This window comes from Myodes glareolus, chromosome 14 (assembly GCF_982192425.1).
Source record: "Myodes glareolus chromosome 14, mMyoGla1.1, whole genome shotgun sequence".
NCBI classification, from domain to species: domain Eukaryota; kingdom Metazoa; phylum Chordata; class Mammalia; order Rodentia; family Cricetidae; genus Myodes; species Myodes glareolus.
This window is the reverse complement of record NC_142039.1, coordinates 15,808,027-15,834,187: the sequence shown is the minus strand read 5'-3', so window position 1 is coordinate 15,834,187 and position 26,161 is coordinate 15,808,027. Positions and strand designations below refer to the sequence as shown.

Genomic DNA, 26,161 nt, shown 5'->3' with positions numbered 1-26,161 from the left:
GGAGAATTCCTACTTAATCACTGAATTAAGGAGCTCTGGTAGTTGAACTGTGAAAAACTAAGGCTATGCTATTGGATTACTCATTCCCACTTGCAAAGGAGTGAAGGCACTTTCATGGTGTGGCTTGCTGGCGAAAACACAGGGCATGATCAATAAGTTTAGGAGAATCAAGAATCCTAACTGTGTTCTTTTACCCACATTGGAAGTGTGTACCACCTCTGTGTTTAAAATTAGTTTGCAATCTTAATTAAAAAATTTATTAGTAAGTGCCTATACAATTGTAAGAGGTACAATGTATCAGGTATAGCTTTAAATGCTGTATGATATTAATCCATCTTATTAACATCATCATATGAAACAGGTCCCATTACAAGATCCACTTTACAAATGAAAGTGAGATAAAGAAGTGAAATCTTTAAAGATTTAAAGTTTTTGTCATACAAGTCTTCCACTTGTTTGGTTAGAGTTACTCCAACATATTTAATGCTGTTTGTGGCTATAGGGAAGGGTGATGTTTCTCTGATTTCTTTCCCAGCCCTTTTATCATCTGTGTACAGGAGGGTTACTGATTTTTTTGAGTTAATCTTGTGTCCTGATACATTACTGAAAGTGTTTATGAGTTGTAGAAGTGCCTTGGTAGAATTTTGGGGGTTGCTTATGTAAACTATCATATCATCAGCAAACTGAGAGTTTGACTTCTTCTTTTTCGATTTGCATCCCCTTGATCTCCTTTTGGTGTCTTATTGCTCAAGCTAGGACCTCAAGAACTATATTGAATAGATATGGAGAGAGTGGATAACCTGCCTTATTTCTGATTTCAGTGTGATTGCTGGGAGTTTCTCTCCATTTAGTCTGATATTGGCTGTTGGCTTACTGTATATTGCCTTTATTATGCTTTGGTATGTTCCTTGTATCCCTGCTCTCTCCAAGACCTTTATCATGAAAGAAATCAAAGAAGACACCAGAAAGTGGAAAGATCTCCCATGCTCTTAGGTAGGCAGAATTAGCATAGTAAAAATGACAATCTTACAAAAAGCAATCTACAGATTCAACGCAATGTCCATCAAAATCCCAGCAAAATTCTTCAAAGACCTCGAAAGAACGGTACTCAACTTCACATGGAAAAACAAACAAACAAACAAACAAAAAACAGGATAGCCAAAACGATCCTGTACAATAAAAGAACTTCTGGAGGCATCACAATCCCTGACATCAAACTCTACAACAGAGCTACAGTACCTAAAACAGCCTGGTATTGGCATAAGAACAGACAGGAGGACCAATGGAACCGAATTGAAGATCTGGATATTGATCCATATACCTTCGAACACTTGATTTTTGACAAAGAAGCAAAAAAGTATCAAATGGAAGAAAGAAAGCATCTTTAACAAATGGTGCTGGCATAACTGGATATCAACATGTAGAAGAATGAAAATAAATCCATATCTATCACCATGCACAAAACTCAAGTCCAAATAGACCAAAGACCTCAACATAAAGTCAGCCACACTGAACCTTATAGAAGAAAAAGTGGGAAGTACACTTGAACTCATTGTCACAGGAGACCACTTCCTAAATATAACCTCAGCAGCACAGACACTGAGAGAAACAATTAATAAATGGGACCTCCTGAAACTGAAAAGCTTCTGTAAAACAAAGGACATGGTCAGCAAGAAAAAACAACAGCCTACAGAATGGAAAAAGATCCTCACTAACCCTACATCAGGCAGAGGTCTGATCTCCAAAATATACAAAGAACTCAAGAAATTAGCCATCAAAAGAACACATAATCCAATAAAAAATGTACTGCAGACTTAAACAGAGAACTCTTAACAGAGGAATCTAAAATGGCTGAAAGACACTTAAGGAAATGTTCAACATCCTTAGTAATCAGAGAAACTCAAATCAAAACAACTCTGAGATTCCATCTTACACTTGTTAAGAATGGCCAAAATCAAAGACACTGATGACAACTTATGCTGGAGAGGTTGTGGGGAAAAGGGAACACTTCTGCATTGCTGGTGGGAATGCAAGCTGGTACAACCCCTTTGGATGTCAGTGTGGCTATTTCTCAGAAAACTAGGAAACAACCTTCCTCAAGACCCAATAATACCACTTTTGGGTATATATCCAAAGAATGCTCAACCATGCTACAAGGACAAGTGCTCAACTCTGTTCATAGCAGCATTGTTTGTCATAGGCAGAACCTGGAAACAACCTAAATGTTCCTCTACCAAAGAATGGATAAGGAAAATGATGTGGTGCATTTACACAATGGAGTACTACACAGCAGGAAAAAAATAATGGCATCTTGAATTTTGCAGAAAAATGGATGGAGCTAGAAAACATCATTTTGAGTGAGGTAACCCAGACACAGAAAGACAATTATCACATGTGCTCATTCATAAGTGGTTTATAAACATAAAGAAAAGAAAACCAGCCCACAAATCACAACCCCAGAGAACTTAGACAACAATGAGAACACTAAGAGACGTACATGGATCTACTCTACATGGGAAGTAGAAAAAGACAAGATCTCCTGAGTAAATTGGGATCATGGGGACCTTGGGAGAGGGTTGAACGGGAGGGGAGAAGTAGGGAGGGGAGCAGAGAAAAATGTATAGCTCAATAAAAAATCAATAAAAAGAGAAGTGAAGTCAGGACCAAATTTAGGTTTCACTAGTTACAGCAAGGATTCCAACTGGGCACTCTGACCTCTAAGTCCTTGGTTTTTAACCATGAAAACATGTACTTCTGTGGGATTTTATATCTTTCTGTGTTTTTCCCCTCTAAGTCCCCCCTTGAATTTATTTACAGATGAATACATGTATGTATGTATGTATATGTGCATTTGTGTGTGCACATACACAGTATAAACGTCAGAATTTGCCTCTTTCCTTCCACTTCATGGGTTCCAGGTCATCAGGCTTGTCATAGAGCATCAAAACCCACTGAAATATTTCACCAACACCTTTATCTTTCTTTTTTCATCCCTCCATCTCTTTCTCTCTTTCTCATTCCCCTCTTTCCTTCCCTCATGGTTCAGTGGACCATTTTTAGAGGAAGAAGGGAAATGAAAAGACTGACAAGTGGCTTCAAGCTCAAACTGAGTAACTGGTCTTCAGGTACCACGAAGTACATTTCTGACATTTGGAATTTCTGCAGTCATTATAGCGAATCTTTTTGTAGTGATCACTTTTTCTTATCACTGGCCTGGAAAGCAATTAGACGATGCTATTATGGTCTGTTCTCAGAGTCAATTTTGCATAAGCATGGTTATTAGACTATGTCCCTTTATGTCCTTATCCAGGTAGCCCTGAACTGAAACTGACCTGCCTACCTATAGGCCTAACACAGCCTCTTCCGTTCCAGTGACTCAAATCAGAACTGCCACCTGTGTCACAGAATGAACTGTCAGTGCCCCTCTTGTGTTGCTGTGCTCAAAGGAACATCCTTCCAAAGAACAGGCCGTCACACTAGTGCCCTGTCCCACTGTGACTTGGCACACTTCAGCCCTCGGTGCCCTATAAAAGGCATCAGTGAGTCTGGAAGACCTGGTTGTGTGACCTTGGGCAACTTGTAAGGATGTGTCCTCTCCATCTATAATCCAACAGTTACAGACAGGAGGGACATATTTGCTTCCCCAATGTCGAGGTAGAGTAAAGGTCTTTAATAGTCTAGAATTTGGGGGCCATATTTTTATCCAATGAGACACACACACACACACACACACACACACACACACACACACCTTGCCACAGGCTGCAGAGTGGCTGCTGGAAAGAAGAAAGTGATACTCTGCCTCCTACCCTTCCCCATTTCCTCCATTTTCCTGTTCTCTGCTTCTCTCATGTCTAACTGCATGACTGCATGTGAGCATGTTTGCTTACATGTGGTATGCTTACGTCTGTGCATGTGCATATGGAAGTCAGAAGGGTGCTCTTCCTCAGGTACTGTCCACATCAATTTTTTTTTTAAAGATAGGGACTCTTACTGAGCTGGGACTCTCCAAGAGAGCTAAGATGACCAGCCAGCGAACTCCCAAGGATCCTTCTCAGCAGTAGGATTGCAAGCACATGTCACTATGCCTGGCTTTTTTAAAAAATTGATCCCGAAAGATCAAACTCGGGTCCTCATGCTTACAGGCAAACATTTTGCCAACTGAGCCACCACTTCTGTCCCCTCCATCCTTTTTAATCTCCCTTCTACCCACTTCCTCTTCCTTAAATCAATTCCAACATTTGAGGGTTAATCCTTGATTCCTAAGTCTGAAGATCTGGGAGAAGGTTAACATTTAAGAGTCAACAGCACAAAGTGTAGACAACAGCTTCTGCCAGTCTGCATCCTTCTTCAAATTCCTATGTGTAACCTGGGTTGGCATAGAGCTTTCCCTGACCCAGACACAAATACAAACTCTGGGACAGGATTAAGCTACCCATATTCTCTGAAACCTGGTTCCTTCAAATAGCTATAAAATAAATCACTGTGCAGGCATGAGGATCCAAGTTTGGATCCTATCAGCCATGTGAAAAGCTGAGTAAAACCCTGTGTCAGCAGCCCCAGCACTGTGAAGGGCGGAAGATGGAGAGTCACGTGGACGTCCAGATTCGGTGGCAGAGCCCATCTCTAAGGAATGCAGGAGGGAGCAGTAGAGACGGACACCCAACAATCTCCTTTGACTTTCTAGTGTGTGTGTGTGTGAGCACACGCACGCATGCTCATGCACCACACACATACGCGCAACAGATATTTAAGAGGTCATTAATGTGTAACACTAAAAATTCCATGCCGACTACAAGCAAAATGGCTCAGCGGGTAAAGGTACTTTCCAAACACTGGCCTCTGACCTCCGCACAGACATGTACCACAGAACATGTGTTCTCACATACAAAATAAAGAAGCAAATGAAATTTTGTACAAATTTATGTAAAAGACATTCAGAGCTCGATGTTATGCACATGGTCATTGTCAACAGCAGCAAGGCCGAAGCAAGTGCTGTCCTCTCCCTCACGGACCACATTGCCCTCATCATGTTCTCCCCACTCCGATTCTTGCCAGAGCTTATAATTTAAAGACACACAAAAGGCTCTTGGGTGGTGAAGAGCAGGAGGAATTTGAAATGAGCTGGTTGGCTTTATTGGAAGAGTTTGGGATGAGTTCAGTGATGGGGAAAAAATACAGAGTGTCACAGACCTCAGGGTGGCCAGTGGCGGCCCCCGATGATGGTGCGAGCTGGTTGCGTAGAAACTCAGGTGAACCCTGCATTGCAGTGAGAAGGCATGTGTGCCTTAACAGAATCATTTCTTTTACAAGCAAATTAAACATGTGAGCATACTGAATAGCTCGTCAATTCATCAGGGACATGGGAGGTTACGCCATGAGAGCAGCAAAGAGAGATCCCGGTCAGTTTTGCTCCCATTCTGTTCGTCAGGACAGGCACGGGGGTAAATAAACCAGCACAGCTGCTCCCCTCTCTGTGCGCCTTCGCCATCCTAACTTGGAAATATGCTTCCACAACAAGGGGACCGCAGAAGGGACATTGTGTGCTACTTCTCAGTGGCAGCATTAAAGAAAACAGAGACTTATGTTCAGGTCTGACTTGGTTCAAGGAAGCAAGAAACCAATACCTATTCTCAGGAAATGACTTAACATCCTGATGACCTGTGCTGCTGTTTGATGAATCCTAATGGAGCTACTGTTTGGTGGAATCAGAGTCCATACATGTAAATGGGGCATACATATGGCCAACCTATTTGCATGGTGCAAGTGGCGGGAGGGAGGCCATCTAGATCACTTACAAAGCTGTCGGGCAGGCTTGCTGCTAAGACCCACCCCAAACTGCCATTGTTGTCCTTTGTTGTGTGAACTGGTTTTGCTGTTGCTGCTTTAGTTTAAGCAGGTGCACCCATCATATGTGCCTTAGAATATTAGGGCTATTCCTTGTAAATCACCTTCACCCATCCCCGGAAGTCAGCGGACCCCGCAATGAACCAGTTTCCCCTCATGAATAGTTACTTGTTGACTCAGGAAGATGTCTAATGGAGTGTTACCCATGAGGGAATCCCAGGGTTTGGGATCCACAAGCTTCTTGGTGCTGGGAAGTTAGGATGTAACTAGGAGAGGGGGTGATTTTCAAAGAGGAATTCAGAAAAGCTATGAAGCAATTCATTTCGACTTTGAACCATGCATGTCCTCTGTTTGCCAATGGCAAACCTAATTAAAGAGATTCCCGTAGCCTGCTCCATTGCCAGTAAGGACAACTGAAAGTAAGGCATTTGGGGTGTGTTGATGTTGGGGAGCCCACATTCAGTGAGCATCAAAGAAAGCAATGGGCTGAAGAATTGCTGGGCTCTTTCCCCCTGTGAGCAAGCAGTGAGCTAGCTAACCACGGAGAGTAGCGACATTAATTACATGTCTCCTTGTGAAGACTAACTCCCAGAGTGTCAAGGAAAACTAATGAGCACAATCAGAGCATCGCTCAAGACCGTCTCACCTGCCAAGCGCTTTACCAGGTTAGCTCATTAATCCACTCAGCCCTCATGTGAAGCTGCTAATTATTATTATGCCCAGTTCAAAGATGGAGCCACTGAGCAGACAAGAAGGAACTGCCTGGGATCCCTGGGCACATCTCAGCCCTTTCTGCTACACAGAACAGAGCGCAGGTCGCTGAGCTGTATAATTCTGCCTTTCCTTTGATCCCAGATCCACATGGAAACCGGCATCCATGAAGTAGGGCAGGACATTGGTAGGCTGAAGATTCCATGTGATTACTGATTATTTCCCTCTAAAGCAATCATTACTTTGAAAAGTGCGTGTGTTGTGAATTATGTATACCTGGACCAGGTATAACTGCATGGCATACTTATCCAAAATAATGAATTAATTCAATAAACAGATATTTAGCCCCTGCTTTTCATATTTCCAAGATTATATCATGAACTAGTATCAACCTACTACTAAAAAATAGCGTGGTTTCACTTTGAATTGGTTATAATGTTGTTTTTCCTGAATATCAGGATTTTCTAGAGATCATTTAAATAAACACTGTAATTCCATATTCCTTCTCACTTCAACTTTGCCCTCATCTGACTCTAGAAATAACTGATCATTTAATGCTGTGCTCCATCAAAATCATCCTGAGCCCTGGAAAAGAGCCCTTTGCCCATTACAGCCTGTGAGCTTTTACTGCAGCCATTTCTGGGACTGTTGAATCAGCCTCTCAGCACTTGGTACCTGAAGAGAGCAGGCATCCCTTAGTGGAATGTCACTCTTTGAACTCTGGTGGCAAAAGAAAGAACCACAGTACAACTAAGGGTGCCTCTCTTGTCAAAAACTTTGGAGATAACAGTTAAAATAATTAATGTAGAGCTCAATAAAATCTATAAAAAATAACCAGTAGTGTCCTTCGAAAAAAGTTAAAATAATTCATTTTAAACTATCTCTATTTATTCTTATTTTGTGGTATTATTGTTTTGTCTGCATGTATGTCTCTGTGGGGATGTCTAATCCCCTGAAACTGGAGTTACAGACAGTTGTGAACTGTTCTATAACTGGGTTCAATTGCTGAGAATTGAACCCAGTCCTCTGGAAGAACAACCAGGGCTCTTAGCTGCTGAGCCATCTCTCCAGCCCCAAAATGTCATTTTTCTAGGAATGGGAAAATAGATCAGTTGGTCAAGTGCTTGCCTTGCAAGCAGGAGGATCTAAGTTCGGTCTCCAGAACCCCCATTTTTAAAAACTGACCATGGGGGTTGGTGAGATGGGTCGGTAGTAGGTGAAGGTACTTACTATCAGTCCTGATGTGCCAAGCTTGGTTCCTGGCACCAATATAGTAGAAGGAGACAACCAACTACCACACATTATCCTCTGACTTCCACATGTGCACTGTGACTCAGTTGTATACACACACACACACACACACACACACACACACACACACACACACCTGATAAACTTTTAAATGGCAGCATATATTTGTAATCCCTTTATTTGGAAGGAAAGCTTGCTGTCCAGGCAGCCTTGTTTTGGTCAATGAGAGACCCTGTCTCAAAGAAGAAGGTGGACAAGGCCTGATGCTGTCTTCTGGTTTCCACACGTATGTGCATAGACACGTGCACCAGTACCCATACATACATGTGTCCATATACATGTATACCTACCACACAAATACAAATACACACACTGAGAAATATTGATTTTGTAATAAAAATCAGTAAGATTATGATGTGGTTACTCAAGTGTAGGGATTGAAAAGTGTCCATCATACAATGGGCCTTCAGCGGCCTCACTCTCTGGAAGGCCTAAAGGAATGTCAAAGGCGCTACAAGGATCTGCAGCTTCTGGGTCAAAGATGCTGACTGACATTGATGTTGATGTCTTGTAGTGTCCAGTGTGGATGTCAAGGTTAGGAGCAGAAGAGACAGTCTGACACATGTCGGGAAAGATATCGGTCCCATAAAGAAAGAATGTCTAGCTTGCTTTGTGGGGTGGAGTGACCATTCCCGACACCATGCAAACTGTTCCGAGTCCACTGTGATAGGCTGAACACTTGATAATCAGCTGTCTGACTCCAGCACTCACCCATTACTTAGTCCTCAGATGAGGCCTTTAATGTTTCTAGGCCACCAATGTCTTCGTCTCTAAAAGAGAACAAAAATGGTAGTTTTTCCTGAGCTTATGGCAAGAACCAGAGGAAATAATCCACATAAGATATGTTATATCCCTGATACAAAGTATCCTATAATAAGAACCCAGTGCTGCCTGGATCTTAGAGTTTCAAAGGGCAGCATAAGATATTTTAAAAGTGGGCTTTTTCATTATCATGATTATTTTTAAACTCTCTCATTCAGTGCCCTTAGTTTAAGATAATGTCTAATTAAGGGAAATAGTGTGTGACACAGGGCTGCATGCATCAGAACAAAGTGAGAAAAATTTGTTGATTTGGTTTCTTACCTTGTAGGTCTCTACAGAGATTTGGCAGATATCCTAGGATTCATGGTATATCGAGAAAACCCATTACTTCCAGAATGAACCGTGTGTGTGTGTGTGTGTGTGTGTGTGTGTGTGTGTGTGTGTGTGTTCTTGTGGAGGAAAGCCTGTGCTGTTCTTTAGACAGCATCTACCTTTGAGACAAAGTCTCTCACTGGCCTGGAGTTTACCAACTGGGTAACCAGTGAGCCCCAGGAGTCGCCTGTCTACTCTCTCAATCCTGGGATCACAGGTGCGCATCGCCATAGCTGGCTCTACGTGGGCTCTGGGGATCAGACACAGGTCCTGATGCCTGCAGGGCAAGCCCTTTGCCAGCTGAGCCATCTCCCCTGCCCTGCTGCAGGATGTTGAATGATACGCTTCATCTTTACTGACTGGAGGTCAATTTTGACGACCCCACATCTCTCCTGATATGAAAAGTGTTCCAGGTTGGGGAAGAGGGGTAAATAAAATCTTTCTCAACTACAAATCACTGTTTATCCCTCAAGGACTTTTTGTTAAAGTCAGGAAGAATTTGGAAAGGTGCCTGAAGTTTATAAGTAGTCGTTCTTGGTAACAAATGATTGAACCGGCGAAGAAAAGAATTTTATCTCTGTTTCATTTGATGCTGAGAACTCCTGGTGAGTGTTGTGTTCTGCATGTGTACTAGCACTTGGAAAAGCACAGAGCAGAAAAATCTGTGTGAAAACGTTTCCCGAATGATTAATGATAGAAATCCAATACATTCATGAAAGAAAAAATAAATGAAGGAGGAAAAATTCATATTTTCATACTTCAGAGTGCACATTCATTTAACCAACCTTAATATTTTTTCTAATCTTGAAGAGACCTCAAGAAATGCAATTGCAAATATAGTCAAAAGTTAATTATACTATTATAAATTACATCCTTTTACTACTTCCTAGGGAACACCAGGAATTTGAGGGTGAGTGGATGTGTATAAAAATACATTTTGAACTTAATAAATGATTTGCATCATCAAGGTGGCATAAATACAAATTTTCGCACTGTGTCAGTGAAATAATCAAGAGCAAATTTTCTTCTTTGGCATTCCTAGGGCACATCTGAGTTGGAGCCTTGCTATAGCTGCGTGTGACAAGACCCTTCTTATCTGAGTGACTCAGTGCCTGGAGCAGGCAGACAGATGCAGTTAGCAGAACAAAAGAATGAAAAGATGACGTCATCACTAGAAGTCTGCAAATAAAATCCAGGGCTAAACTGAGAAAGGGCAGGTAATTGAAGTACAAGAACCTGACATATTAGAAATTATTTTTAGTGATTTATTATTATTAAAGATTTTTGCATATGTATGCTTATGCTGTGTGTACACATGTTTTTGTGTATTAATGCATGCATGTGTACATACATATAGAAGCCCCAAATTGATATTCAGTGTCTTTCTTAACCTCAAATCACTTTATTTATTGACGCTGTGTCTGTGGCTGAACCTGGAGTTTACCAATTCTGGCTAGTCTAGTTAACTGGCTTGCCACAGAGATCCCTGGTCTCTGCCTCCCAAGAATTGGGGTTACAGGCCACTGTCGCTCTTGCCTGCTTTTTACACTGGCTCTGGGCACCCAAACTCCATTCCTCTTGCTAACATAGTAAGCACTCTATCCATTCAGCCATCGCTCTGAGTCAAATGTAATTTTTATTTAGAATTGCTTTTAATTGTATGTGTACATGTGTGTCTCTGTTTGTGTGTGTATACATCACCCGGAGATGGAGTGTTGGAGTTGTAGAAGATTGTGAGCAAGTGGATGCAGGTAATGGAAACCAATCTCAGGTCCTCCGCGAAAGCAATACACTCTCTTAACCACCGAACCAACTCTCCAGCCCTCTAATTTAGCTTTTTGAGGCAGAATCTTCTTCTGAACCTCAGACTTCTTTGAAATTAACTGTGTAGACCAGGCTGGCCTCAAACTCATGAGCATCCTGTCTCAGCCTCCCATGTATTGGGATTAGGGCATAATACAGCCCCCAATACATTGGGATTACAGTACCTGTCTTATTATTTTATATTAATTGATATATAATATGATGCATCTTCATAGAATTTAGTATAATACTTCAATACATATTTAGAGCATGTCATAATCAATTCAAGGTAATTAGCATTTTTCTTTCTCCACATGTGTGAAAATGTTCAGCATTTCTGTTTCTGCAGCTGACTTATTTTGTCTATGCAGATAGTGAAGCTGCATTTGCTCTGTACTGCAGTTCCTGTGAATATGGCTGGAGGCTGAAAAGACAGAGCACGGCTGCAAGAAACCCTGTATGCATGAGGCTGGGAAGATGGCATACTCCATAGAGCACTCGCCATGCAAGCCTCGGGACTTGAATCCAGACCCCCAGCACCCATGTAAAAAGCAGGGCATGGTGGTGAGAACCTACAGCCCTAAAACAGAGAAGGAGGAGGAGGGGGAGGAGGAGGGGGAGGAGAGGGGAGGAGGAGGAGGAGGAGAAGGAGGAGGAGGAAGAGGAGGAGATAGGTGGATCCTCAGAGCTTGCTGGCCTGACAAACTTGCCAGATCAGTAAACTTCAGAGTAGGTGAGAGACCTTGTCAAAAAGACAGAAAGAAAGAAAGAAAGAAAGAAAGAAAGAAAGAAAGAAAGAAAGAAAGAAAGAAAGAAAGAAAGCAGGGAGGGTGTTAGAACTCAGCTGGATATTAAAGAGAGCAAACCTGAAATAATCATCTAGTTCTATTCTAGCACTTTATTTGTAGGCAACTAATCTGTTTTATAATTTTTAACACAACAATTATTTCACCCATGTCACGGTTCAGCAGGGTCGACAAAGCAATATATATCAGCATGCGTAGAAAGATGATCAGCAGGTAACAGTGTTGCTACTTTACTTCTACGTGTGTTGGTGCTTTTCATATAAAAACAGGAAAATAATAATTCCCGTATTTAATGTGGATTTGTGCGTGGATGTCTATCATCTATCTACCTACCTTTCCATTATCTACCTCCTATATATTTGCTGGGATTTTGGCTTCATGTTGAAATAGAGCTCCAGCTCAGAGTATGGTTGAATAGTAAGGACCAAAGAATTATCAATTAAAGTGTCACTCAGCAATGGACAGCTTCCCCCAACAACACAGACCTCCTGTGTTATCTATGGCAGATCTCATTGAGCATGATTTCTTTTTACTGATCTATCTAGTCTCATCAGTGAGCCCCGGGACACATTCTCCATTCATATTGTTTCTGCAGAGTATGCGCGGAACATGTAATGCACTCTACGGCTCTTTCAATTCACCTACTTTTCATTTATCTTCATACAAAGAAATAGGGAGGGGGAATAGCTGTGGTTCCTCACAAGCAACCTGCCTGCCAAGGGCTCCAATAGAGCGGCGAGGCTTCTGAGTATCTCACTACCAGCTGAACTCCTGGTTACATGAGGAAATAAAGTTATTTCTATGGAGGCATTATGTGGCATCTCTGTGGAAATACAAATTTACACAGGACACAGGCAATGCTCTGCCCCAGCTAAGTCAACAGCTAGCCGAGGCAGCCTCCCACTTCCTTTTTCTGTGATGTCAACCTTCCAGGGAGCTGAGGCAGTTTTTCAGTTTCTACCTATCCTGTGGTGGTCTCAGTTTATAGTCACATTTCAAGCGTGTTAAAAATATCACCACATTTTAATTGACTACTAAAGATAATTGCTAAGCATATGCCTTTGGAATAAGAGCCATGAAATTGCCAGTAAGGAAACTTTCTATGATTTGGTTAAAGTAACTGAAGGGCAAGAATGAAGAACCCCAAAACATTCCCATTTCCCTGCTGAAATGACTGTAGGTGAGACTGTAAATCATGCTGCTATAGCCCTGGGATGATGTGGGGGGACAAGGATGTAGGTTGGTGACTGAGAGTTATGTGTGTGAGGTATCATATAGCGCCACTGTAGGCCAGGGAGCTGGCTTTTTAGGCAATGTGCTTGCTATACCCAAAGACCTGACTTCAAATTCCCAAGAATGTATGTGAAAAGTCTGGGCATGGCGATGCATACCTATAATTCCATAGGGAAGCAGAGACCAGAGGATCCCTGGGACTTAAGCTCCAAGTTCAATGAGAAAGCTTGTCTCAAAAGATAAGGTAGAGGGTGATTGAAAAGGTACATAATATTGATCTCTGGTCTGTATACACACACACACACACACACACACACACGTACCTCCTCCCCCACACGTACACAAGCACATGCACCCATACACACACATACACATTCTCTCTCTCTCTCTCTCTCTCTCTCTCTCTCTCTCTCTCTCTCTCTCTCTCTCTCTCTCACTGCTAGCCAGAGTCAGGAAAGAGTACACACAGGCCGGTTGTATTCAAAACTGACCACTTTATAGAAGTCTTCAAATCTTTCACGGTCACATTCCTTCTTCATTGCTGCTTTAACATCATCACAGACTTAGTAGCCTAAGGACACACATTTAGCATCTTACAGTCGCATAGGGCAGAGGCCTGGCATGAGCTCAGACAAAGCTGTGAACTTTAGGGGAGAATGTTTCCAGCCTCACAGCCCCCTCATGGCTTGCCTTGTGGTCCCTGTCTTCATTTTCTAAGTCAGCACTGTGCCTCTTTCTGGCCTTACTTCTGTTCTCATTTATATTTCCCTGATCTTCAACAAGAAAATGTTCCCACTCTTCTGAGGTGATTCTGTTGGCTATGTAGCTGAGCTGGCCATGAGTTCATGGCAATCCTCCTGCCTCGGCCCCTCAAATGCTAGGATAATAGGTATGTACCATCATGCCTTGATAAATCTTTAAGCTTAAATACCTTTGCAAAGTGAAGATGGCTTTGAGATGCTAATTTGATTAAATTAAGGGTTAATAATTGAAAACTAACAGTGATTAATTAATAGTAATGAAGGGACCATCATTAAGGGAATCAGTGATCTGGCCTCAGTGATTTCAGTCATTAGTCACCGTGCTGCACCAGGCGCTGAGATGGTGGCCTCTCTTCTGCTGAAAAGGAGGCTGGGCATTTAATTGAGCAGCCACAGGCATGTCTGAGTACCTGGCCTGGACATCCATCCTGGGTGGAAAGAGGCTCTCTTGGTGTGAACAGGCACTGTTCAGTTATGGGTGGGAGAAGAAGGTAGGGAATGACTCACGCTCTTTGAATCCTGACTGCTGGCCTTCACCTCCTGCCCTTGTATGTCAGAACTCCAGGTTCTGACACCTCTGGACACTCTAGGACCAGCATCCTGTCTTCTCCTGTTTGGCCTATGCTGAGCTATTATTGATTATGATTGGCTTTTGGCTTTATTGGTCAGGAAGCATCTAGACATGGACTGAGGCCTGTTATCAGTTCTGCTTCTCCATATTGAGATGCCCTGGTATAAGAGTTGGCAGCCTCTGTAACCACATGTGCCAGTTCCCTTACTGTCTCCCCTAGTTCTCCATACCCTAATGTCTGTTCCTCTGGAGAACCTTGACCCAACTCTGTTTGCCACATAAGGTAGTATACTGAGTCTGAAGTTTAAAAAGGCTATTCTGGGGAAGCTAGAATCTTCTCTACCACAATGGTCCATGATCTGAAAGCTCCTGAGTCCTGTATCCATTCATGTACTTTAATGGGGGAAATTTCCCCTCCTAGACCTAAGCACTGCAGTGAGCATCTGGACAGATAGTCATATAAGTCATAGTCAGATAAAACCCGCAGACACAATTTTACCTGCTGAACATTAACCCTGAGAACCCATTATTGTTTTTAACCATTCACCTAACAAATTCCCAAAGGTTCCCCTGGGAATGCTGTTAGGACAAGTGTTAGCATGTGGCTATGTTCTGTGACTGCTTAACATTAGCTTTCAATGCTTGGGGATGAGACAACTTAGTCTCAAACAGTGTTATGATTTAACAGCTAGCTTCCACAAAAAAATAAAATCACTTGGAAGAAAGTGAGGCATTTCTCAGACATTCTGAAGGATGATCTCTACTTTGAAAACTGTGCTTAAGTACATTTTAACTTGTAATGTACAGCTCTCTGAAACTGCAGAGTGACCCCAATAGTAGCATTTGTTATAAAGTGCCTTATTATTAAAAAAATCATCTCAGTAGAACTTTTATAATAATTGTCTTAGTACATTTATAATTATTTTAAATTAACAACTAGGCTTAGCAGTGAAAAAAGTTTCTTTACCCAACTATTTGGTAAGACATTCAGAGAGAAATTTATTACATTGGTAAGCCTAAGAGAGCCTCTGTTGCAACAAGAAATAAATCCTAATACGTCAAAAATCAAATCTATATTTTTATCATGAAAAGCCTGGTATGGCTTAAGTAGCCTTACCCCATCTCACAGTTGTATCACAGGAAAAGCATGACTGAAGAGGGCATGCTGGTTCTCAACTTCCTCAACTAGAAAGTGACACACAGCTTCATATAACCGCGGACTAGACATAGTGACTTGAGTCGCCCCAGTTCAAAGGAGGCTGGGTAATTTAGGAGAGGGTATGCATTGCGTAACAATTTCCTTCAGAGTTCAAATGCTCTATCTTGGAGAGAAGCTTATGAAGACTCAGGATGCTCTAAAGTAGTGGTTCTCAGTCTGTAGGTTACGACCCTTTCCCAGGGGTCACGTATCAGATACCCTGCACACCAGATAATTACTTCACAATTCATAACAGTAGCAAAAGTACAGTGATGACGTAGCAACACAATAATTTTTTAATAGGGGGTTACCAGATCATGAGAAACTGTACTAAAGGGCCATAACATTAGAGAACCACTGTTCTAAAGGAAGCCTAAGACTCAAGAAATTCTCGGGGTGGGTCTGAAATGACTCAGGAAGTTAACAACTCACAAGTCTCAGGAAACCCCTGAAAATGAAAAGATGTGCAAGGCCCTCTCCATCCTCAAGGTATATAAGCTTTAAGAGCTGCTAAAGATTCTCCAACGGGGTGATCTACCTCTAAGTTCTGTAGCGAGTTCCAGGGCTCCAGTTTTTGTGGGTTCCCATCCGGGCTAGGGTGGACTTTCCAGTGATGCAGCTGTCTTTCAGCCATCCATTCTCCTGAGGGTAACTCCTCATGCCTACTCCTATAAGTGATTCCAGTAATCTTCACTCCAACCCCTCCTCCCATGCTCTGCCATTTGGCAGCTGTGCAGTTTTCTCCTCTCTCAGACAAAGTTTCTTGAGGTGCTATAATGCCACTAACTTCCATGAAAGTCATAGAAATTTCAAGGCATGACATTTTGAAGCCATACCACATGTTTTCCGCTGGTTGCTTTCCTTTAGGTGGTCAGTCATGTGGGAGCACTCTAAGTCTATCCTTCACGGATGGGGTTAAATTCCACTGTCTCTGAAATATCTGGAGTTAACACATGAATAAATTTAACTTACAAATATTTGACCCAAATAGACACCTTGATATTTGAAATTCCATACTATTTCTTTTGTAAAAACATCTTCTCTCTGAGGATTATGAAGTAAATGATTCTACTGCCCTAAAATATGCATATAATAAATGCCAGTTCTCTGGGCTACAGATGCCCCATTTTTCTGTTCATCTCTGATCCAATATTTAACCTTTGTTTCTTAGCCATTACACTTACTTTTCATCAAATTCCACAAAATAGCTCTTCAAATCAAATAGGAAAATAGAAAGTATAAATTCCCACAAGCTGGTAATATGATACACACACACACACACACACACACACACACGGGGTGAGGGGATCAATCCTGACTGCTTTTTCAAGTTAAAACAGCTTGAGAGAAGTGAACTTTAACCTTTTCATAGATTCTTCCAGGCCCAGGTACTATATGAAGACATGGCAAGAGCCATGATAGAGTCTAATCCCATACCTGCAACTGTGACTCAAGAGCCCTTGCTTGTATCAGGGATTGCTTTGGGAAGAACTGGGAGGGAGAATCTGCTCCTTTAAGAAAGCTCATGAGTCTCAAGATTATGACTTGTCATAGAGAAACTGTGATGGATGGTCCGGACATTCAACAATACCTTTGGTCTGAGCGTGGTGGTATATGTCTTTAATCCCAGCACGTGAGAGGTAGAGTCAGGTGGATCTCTGTAAATTCAAGGTCAATCTGATCTACACAGTGAGATCTTGTCTCAAAAGCAGCAACAACAAAAAACAAACAAACCTTTTGAGCTCTTACTAGTTTTGAAGGTTTGACCAGAGCAGGAGAAAGTCTATAGGTTTGGGGAGGAGAATTTAGAGATCCGTCCTTCTGTCTTTTTGATGGTTATGATTATTATTGTCTCCTAAAGATGCACTTCCAGGGTGGTATGTATGAATCTATTTTATAGTCCAAAACTAAACACCCTGGAACACAGAGAAATAGGTCACTCTCTTCAGGTCACACTATAGTTGATCTACACTTCATACGTAGTTTGAAATTTTACCTATCCTGTTTTTTTTTTTCACTACATTATTTTGCCCTAAAAGAGGCATGGTTCACTATGAGGAGTGGAGAGGCTGTGGAAGACCTGAAACCACGGAGAAGGGATAAAGGAAATGATGACCTTGGAAAGCTGCTATAGTTGCCAGCATGGTATGACCTCAATGCACAGCTTATGAGTGGAACCAAGACTGGAAACTGGAAACACCCTAATGTCTTTTTCTATGATGGAACCACAAGTTCCAAACCTCAGCCAAGGAGGGGTTGGAAAAAGGAAGGGCAAACGAGGATCCCATTTTAGACACCTGATAATTAGCACACATTTGCATCAATGGGATCTTGTCCAGCTCAACTCCAAGCCCAGTATGCACCGGTAGCATCCATGGATTGGCCAGGCAGGCAGGTCAGAGTACACCAGAGCTGTTCCCAGGGGTGACTGAACACTTCTTCTTCAATGTTCCCAGGGGCAACTGAATACTTCTTCTCCAAGGCCCTCCCTTCTCCTATTTTGTGTTTACACGTGAATCCTGAATTAGGTCTTATTCCTGCTCCTGGGCTTAGAAATGGGATTTTAATTTCCAGGTTAACTCTGCTTCTGTCTCAGTGTTTAGTCTCAGAACATTCTAGAAGGTCTGCTCTGTTTCCTATAGTCTTTGGTGGGCTTCCTCCTGTCCTGGCTAAACCTTCGAAACACAGGTCCTAACTCCAACTGCTGGCTCTTCCATCCTGTCTCCACAAGGTCATTTAGCTCCTCCCTGGCATCTCAGCCCCTCCCAAACAAGACTGATAGTGTAAATCCACTGGAAATATCCACTGTTGCCATGGCACCGTGTCAGGCAGCACAGATAAACAGTGTATTGGGGTGGAAAAGCATTTTTTCTGTGGTTTTTAACCTGACTCTTCAGACACTGTGCATCTCTGTGAACAACCGTGTGGTTGATGTCCTGATATTCATATATTTTGTCGCTGTGACTGAATACATGGCAAGAAGAAGTGATATAATGGAAGAGCAGTTAATTTGGGCTCAGGGTTTGAGATGACAGAGGCCAGTGTTGCCATGAGCTTCACTCCTTACAAGAGGCTATGACTGCAGTGGACCAGGAACTAGAGAGCTTGGACCAGAGCTAGAACTGGGGCTAGACTACACTAGGACAAGCCTGTCACCCCTCCACCCCCTTAGTGACCCACTTCCTACATCTAAATCCCATCTCCTAAAGGTTTCACAACCTCCTAAAATAGCACCGCCAGCTGGGGACCAAGTGTCCGAACACAAGAACCTGTGGGGGACTCTTTGCAACTAGACCATAACAGTGGCCATTTGGATAAGTCTCTGCAAATACATCAGACACTATAAAGAAAGGGAGTAGAAGAGAGGGGAACAAAATGTTCCCAAGAGCAGAGAATAAGGCCATGACGCATTTCACTTAACATTGCTAACATTACTTCAATTTGTTTAACCAGACCACAATGTGATGAATTGATGGATAAATGTCAATATCTATAAATTTAGGTAAAATTATGTTTTTCTCATCAGGACTCCACTCCTGGTCATAATGTCATTATCATTATTATTATAGTTATTATTTGGGGGTTCTGGGCAGTCTGATCTAGGACCTTGTGCGTACCAGGTAAATGCTCTATTACTGAGCTAGCTCCCCAGCCCCATTTCTGGTCTTTAAAACACCAAAATGACAGAGATGAAGAGACCTAACTCTTGTATTGACTTTGCAGTGTTTGACCCATTACATGACTTTTAGGGACTGTTCTTTCCTACTAAGAAAGAGTATACCATTTTAGTTAATGTGTGAGGACTCAGCTGTAAAATTAATGCCAGAATTACTAAGCTTCATGGCCATCGGCTTTAATACATGAACCATCCCAGGACAATGAGAGCTCATGAAAGATACAAACAGCAGAGAAGCTAATGTGACCAGTTTAACAAGCAGGCAGAGTTGTGACCCAATATGGACACTTCCTCTAGGGAGTCTCCCTTAGACTTCCACAAAAGCCACTTGGCGCAAATCCTGCCACCCAGCATTTGCTTTCTGATGGCTTCTTGGCAAAGTTATTCAGAGAGAAGAATCTCTTCAGAGTGTCTTAATGAGAAAGGCCCTACTCGAGAGGCCATGCAACGCAGGGAACTCAATGCCCTCATTTCAGAGTACAAACTTATCCCTTTGGCCCTCTGCCTCTGGCTTCTGTTCCTGCCCTGGAAAAGTTCAAAGTGGGATAAAACTACACGGAAAAGCCTAGCCTTGGTGTCATGAGCATTCTCATCCTTGAGACAGGAGGCAAAAGGCCAGAAAAAGACTACAGAGGTCCTTGGCCACCACCTGCTTCTCTGAAGGGCCAATCCTTGACCTTTCTGAGGCTGCTTGCCTCCTCTAGTTCCCCCCTCTGTGGAATGCAGGAGGCAGGAAGGCTAAGCGATGTCCAGGGCTATCTGGGAGAAATGAGGATGCTTTGGGCTGCATGCACTCCTTGTCAAACTCCCAATTCTATGCTGAAATCTTATCTCCCAAGAGTACCGTATTAAAAGATAAGGCTTTGGATTATGATGCTCCCAAAAGAGGGGTCCCCAGAGAGCTTCCCTGTCTCTTACACCATGTGTGAAGAGGTGAGCACTAATCAGAATCTTCCAGCGATTTGCTTTTGTCCTTACCAACTTCGAGGACTATGAGAAATAAACACATTACTTAAGCCATCCCATTTGCAGCATCTTGTTGCAATAGCCTGTGGTGGTTCATCTTGATTGTCAACTTGTGTAACTGAGAGATGTCTATAATTAACAAGACACCTTCCAGGTATGTCTGTGGGGGCATTTGCAAGGAAGACCGATGTGTATAAGTGGAACTAAAAGCACCAAAGCCTGTCTTGATTGTGGGGAACATGGTCCCTTGGGCTGTAGGCCTGAGCTGAATATAAGTGTGGAGGAAGAAGCCAGTTGGTGCACCACACAAGTCCCACCCATTGCAAGTAAACGCATGCACTGCTGTTGCTGCCATGGCCTATGGTGTATTGCCAGTTTCTTCAGCCGCTCAACCTGACACACACCAATGGGTCCAGATGGACCCCACGCCTTCTGCTTTGGATGACAACTGTATCATTGTGCTCCCTTGCTCTGAGGCGTCCAGCTTCTTAGACTAAGTACCAGATCCTTGTCTCTGGCTCTGATGCTTGTCTCGGAGAGACGGAGGATGATTGGACGGAATGTGTACTTCTTCCAACTCATGAGTCTACCCACTGAAACCCTCCTAACTCCCAACTGAATGAGCCAAGCTAGCAAATATCCCAATTGTGGATTCTATTGTGTTCTTCCAGATAACCATGGTGAACACACGGCCTAAGCACCCTAACACAAGGAAGTCAGCTTGAAGGGGCAGGGGGAAGGAAAAGAGGGACACACACGGAGAGAGACAGAGATAGAGACAGAGAGATACACAGAGGCAGAGACAGAGAGAGAAAGGAAAGACAGAGAGGAGAAACCCCTCAGCAAATGAGGACAATAAGGAGGCAAGCCCTCCCCGCAGCTTCTCTAACCTCGCCCTTCTATCCCTCCTAGCCTTTCCTCTCTGGTGCCAAGGGCCTAGCATGCTTCCTATGACATTGAACTTATGATAAATTGGTGCTCCACATTTCAAGTCAGTTTGAAATAAGCCTGCCCTCCCCCATCCCAAAGGTATGGATTGGCCATGCGGGGTTCTAATTCTTAGGTCACTCATTAACTAAATCTAAGGAGTAGTCGCCTTTACTTAAAATTAGCTTTGTAGGAATTTAACAAGTGACCAGTACAATAACTATTGGTTACTTTTCTCACTGGAGTGGCAAAGCTCCTGACAGAGAGAGAGGCAAGCTAAGAGAAGGATTTGTTCTGGCTTGAGGCTTAAGGGGCCGTCCATCATGGTGTGAAGACGTGGTGACTGGGGAAGCATGTGTCACAAAGCTTGGTTAGATCTGGGCAGATCAGGGTGCAGAAAGTTCAGGCTGGAACCAGAGCTGGATCAAATCATTCACCCTCAGGATCCACCACTACAGTCTTATTGCTGTCTGCTTCCCCAGACAGCACAGCCAGCTGAATAGCAAAACTCCGAACACCATAATCCAATAGGAGATACTTTGTATCCAAACTATGAACCACAAACCACAGGATCACCTGTGTCCAGTCCTTAGTGCTCACATTACAAGTGCATGCTGCCATAGTTGGCTTTTTTGTGATGGTTTTGGGAACCAAACCGAACTTGTGTTATTCAGTGAGCATTTTACCAATTAAGCCATGTACCCCACCCTGCTAGAAGCTTGTCTTTCAGAATCCGTTCTTGGAATACACAAGGCTATTTTTTTTAAAAAAAATATTTTATTTTATTTCTTTTTAACTAGAGCAAAAGCCCCAAGAAGTGTCATGGTACAGTGGATCTATAGCTAACACTGGGAAAGACTCTCGCTGGCCCCTGACTGGAGTTTGAATGAGCAGGCATCACGTCCTTTCCCTCCCAGAGCTCGGCCTGATCTAATGAAGCAATCAGCTTCTTCTTGTCTGACAAAAGTTACAAAGAGACCAGAGCTGGGAGAGCGGGAGAGCAATCTTTTTACCTTTTCTATTTCGCTTTTTAATCTTGTGTTCTTAGGGAGAAATATATGGGTTTCTTTCTCCCACTTAATTGTGGCTTCATGTCTGTCCCTCTTTCTTTTCTCTCTAGTATTGCATTCCCTTGGTTCATCACTCAAGAAAAACATGGGCATTTATTTTTTTTCTAACATAGTTAGCTGAGCCACAGGCAATTTTATGATGTGCCCACCACCTGGCCTAGCCTCAATTGCAATGACCTTGCTCACACTGATCCACGGATATTCAGAGAGTGTGAGGCAGATTCGACCTAAGCTCATTGTCTTAGTCTGTTTGCTGTTGCTATAACAGAATCCCACAGACAAGCTTCTTTATGAAGAAAAGATTCAGGGCCGGAAAGATAACTGAGGTGGTAAAGTATCTGGTATGTAAGCACTAAAATCTGAGCTGGCATCTTCAGGACTTATGTTAAAAAATAAAAAGCTGGGGATGGTGGAGCACACCACACTGGAGTGGTACAGACAGGTGGACACCTGGGACTTGTTTGTCACCAGCGTAACCTAATGAATGAGTCCCAGTGAGAATGACAGCTGAGATTGACCTTTGATCTCCACACACACACAGGAGCACAAACAAGCATGGGCAATAGACATACATTACTCTTATAGCCTACACACATGTATACATATGTACACACACACACACACACACACACACACACACAGAGAGAGAGAGAGAGAGAGAGAGAGAGAGAGAGAGAGAGAGAGAGAGAGAGAGAATTGATATATATTGATGTAGCTCACACCTCTGGAGGCTGGCAAGTCCAAGGGCATGCACCTGCATCCAGGAGATCACATCATAGCATAGCTGACAGTGAAAGCTGCATATGGGTCAAACAAGAGAATGTGAGGAGAGAGCAGGCCACTCTTGCCGTCTATAATCCATCCCCACAACAACGGCATTGCTCCTTAAGAAGGCTTCTGCCCTCAGCATTATTCTCCATGGATCCCACCCCTCAACCCTGCCTCACTGGGGTTTGTTCCTCACCTGGGAATTGAGGGGAACTGTCCAAGCTCACATACCTATGTCAAAGCAAATGATTTCCTGAAAGCCATGGTGTTTCTCAGCTTTAGTGAAACATAAGCAGAGTCTGTATTGACTGCCCAGAATGTCTGCTTTTCACAATCCCCACAGGATCCTAGAGGCAGGATGTTCTGAGTTTAGAGTATAGGTAGTCATTAGGTAGAGTCCCGATGGTGAGCCCTTACTTCATGCTCAGTCTGTTCTCAATCTGATCTCAATCCTTGCAAACAACTTCAGGGAGGGCCTATGAATTTTCCTGCTTTAAAGAAGTGAAGGTCAAAAACAAATGAACTTATTAAAGATGCCATTGTCCTCGAGTCTGGCTCAGTCCTATGTTTGTAACCACTACATACCCTTTCTATCTTATCCACATCATGTCTTGAATGGGAGGAAACTAAATTCCACAGAACGAAGACTCTTCACCACATCAGAATAAATCAGTGGTAGAATAAGTTAATCTACCCTAGGCTACTGACTTCTGATTTCATTCCTATTCCACTATATAGAACGAGGGATGTGCTGGGGAATGAAAGGTTGTGGTAAAGAGCAATTTTGTAATCTAACTCGAGAAGCATTCAACAGGGCTGTACAGGCTGGGGAAGGGCAGTTCAGGTTGGACTCACTGAGCAGGCCGTTCCAGGCGATGCTTGCAGCCTACTTAGATAGCTCTCTTGTTGGCAGCCAAGATTAACTAGCAGCTGTGATTAATCCATCTTCCCCAAAGTCTCCAGGCAAGTCCTCTAATAAAATAAGTAATTGTCTCGGCTAAAGCCATGGAGAAGCTGTAGATTAAGCAAAGATGGGAGGAACAGAGAAGGGAACCAATTCTAACAGTCCAGGAACCAGCATTGAGGAGAATGTCTTTGCTTACTAGTCCCAAGGCTTAACGGGTGAACCAGAGGGTAAAAGATATTTTGGAAAACTTCTAGGACAAAAAGATAAAAACGAAGCACAAATAACAATCTGACAGATCAACAGAGCTCAGACCACAGGTCAGAGGGGATCCTTGTAACTGGAAAGACAGGGTTGAAGAGAGTTGGAAGTGGGATGGGACAGGGTTGATGAGTGCAGGTGGGACAGGGTTGATGAGTGCAGGTGGGACAGGGTTGATGAGTGTAGGTGGGATGGTTTGTTGAGTGCAGGTGGGACAGGGTTGATGAGTGCAGGTGGGACGGGGTTGATGAGTGCAGGTGGGACGGGGTTGATGAGTGCAGGTGGGACAGGGTTGATGATGAGTGCAGGTGGGACAGGGTTGATGATGAGTGCAGGTGGGACAGGGTTGATGATGAGTGCAGGTGGGATGGTTTGTTGAGTGCAGATGGGACAGGGTTGATGAGTGCAGGTGGGACAGGGTTGAGGATGAGTGCAGGTGGGATGGGGTTGAGTGCAGGTGGGACAGGGTTGAGGAGTGCAGGTGGGACAGGGTTGATGAGTGCAGGTGGGACAGTGTTGATGAGTGCAGATGGGACAGGGTTGATGAGTGCAGGTGGGACGGGGTTGATGATGTTTTCAGGTGGACAGGGTCGATGAGTGCAGCAGGTATGACAGGGTTGAGAAGAGCAGGTAGAAAAAGACAGGGACAAATTTCTTCACTCTCTGATAGAACATTCACGATTATCAAAATTCAAAATTCAAATGAAGGGCCACTGGACAAAATCAACAAGAAGAGCCACCTTCCTTGTTTGGCTGTTCTCAGACTGGCTATTACTCATATGTAAATGGGCTTAGCCCTTTGCTCAGAATTTTCAGCCTGGGGACATTGTTTAAGCTACCAAAAGATGTGATGTCTTGAAGTTTGAATAGCATTAACGTACATCCTCCAGAAAGGACTACAAAAGCTGAAGTCCAGACATTGTTGTTGGAGAGTTAAGGGCTTTGACTGCAAAGGATGCTGGTGGCTCTCATGTGTTTCAGTTTGAGTCAAAAGTGCAAATTCATCAAATCCAAAGGGATTATCACACAGCAGCATCTGCAGAGGCAGCATTTGCTAAAATGTCATTCACTCAGCATCTTCTTGAAGCGTAACTCTCAGTTACCTCTATCCTTGGATTTGGATTTGTACTAAAAGCTACCTTTAATTGAGGAAGATATTGGGTCCAAATGGCTTCAGATCAAAACGATATCCAGCAAGCACTGCAGTTGTTAAAACAACATTGTAAATAGCAAAGCTCATCACTGGGAACACTATGACCAAAAAGCAAGTTGGGAAGGAAAGGTTTTGGGGGGCTTATACTTCCATATTCCTGTTGAAGGAAGTCAAGACTGTAGGGCAGGAACCTGGAGGTATGAAACTGATGCAGAGGCCATGGAGGAGTACTGCTTAATGCCTTGCTTCCCAGGGTTTGCTTAATCTTCTTTTTTATAGAACCCAAGACCATCAGCCCAGGGATGACACCACCCACAGTGGACTGGGCCCTCCCTCATTAATCACTAAGACATTATGTTATGGAGACATTTTCTCGGATGAAGCTCCTTTCTCTCTGATGACTCTATCTTGTCTCAAGTTGATATAAAACCAGTCTATCCATGACCTGAGTTCATAAAACCACATAAATGCTGGGTAGATGAGCAAACTCACTCCTAATTCCAGCCTTGAAAGGCAAAGACAGGATATTCTCACAGTAAATTGTCTACCAGACTAGCCAAATGGGCAAGCTCTGAGTTTGATTGCGAGACTCTGCCTTATTGAATAAGGTAGAAGAATGATCATGGATGTTTCCCAATGTCAGACCCAGACTTCTATATACATTCTCATGCATATGCATACACATGCTAGAAAAGGCGTGTGTGTGTGTGTGTGTATATACATACTTGAAAATGGAAAGAGAAAAAAATTACATAGCAATCTAATTACATGCTTATTTTAATCTCTTTTCCACATATATGTAAACATTGTATTCCACATAAAGATGAACAGGAGTGGTAGAGCAAATACCAGAGGAAATAGGCAATTAAAAATCCAAAGCAAGGGAACTTTGTAAGTTGACTTCATGTATTTGTATTCAACACTTGAATATTTTCATAATGAACATATTTCATTATGTTCTAGCCCATTTTCTCACTGCTCATAACGACAAGAGTTCCTTTGATTGTGTGTCATGTTGACCTTCATCTGTTTATTTATAACTTGTAGTGTTTCAATGACTT

At 42.9% G+C, this 26,161-nt stretch overlaps 1 protein-coding gene and 1 long non-coding RNA gene across 2 annotated transcripts in view; both read right to left on the bottom strand.

Moving 5' to 3' along the window:
- The window catches only part of Frmd4a (FERM domain containing 4A), a 601,861-nt gene that overhangs the window by 528,372 nt on the left and 47,328 nt on the right, over positions 1 to 26,161 (bottom strand). The gene's annotated exons all lie outside the window — the stretch shown is intronic.
- On the bottom strand, positions 7,972 to 23,257 carry LOC148119760 (uncharacterized). Its single transcript, XR_015734924.1, has 2 exons — positions 23,014 to 23,257; positions 7,972 to 8,639 (listed from the first exon to the last, which is right to left on the bottom strand). It is a non-coding gene; the product is annotated as an uncharacterized LOC148119760 (long non-coding RNA).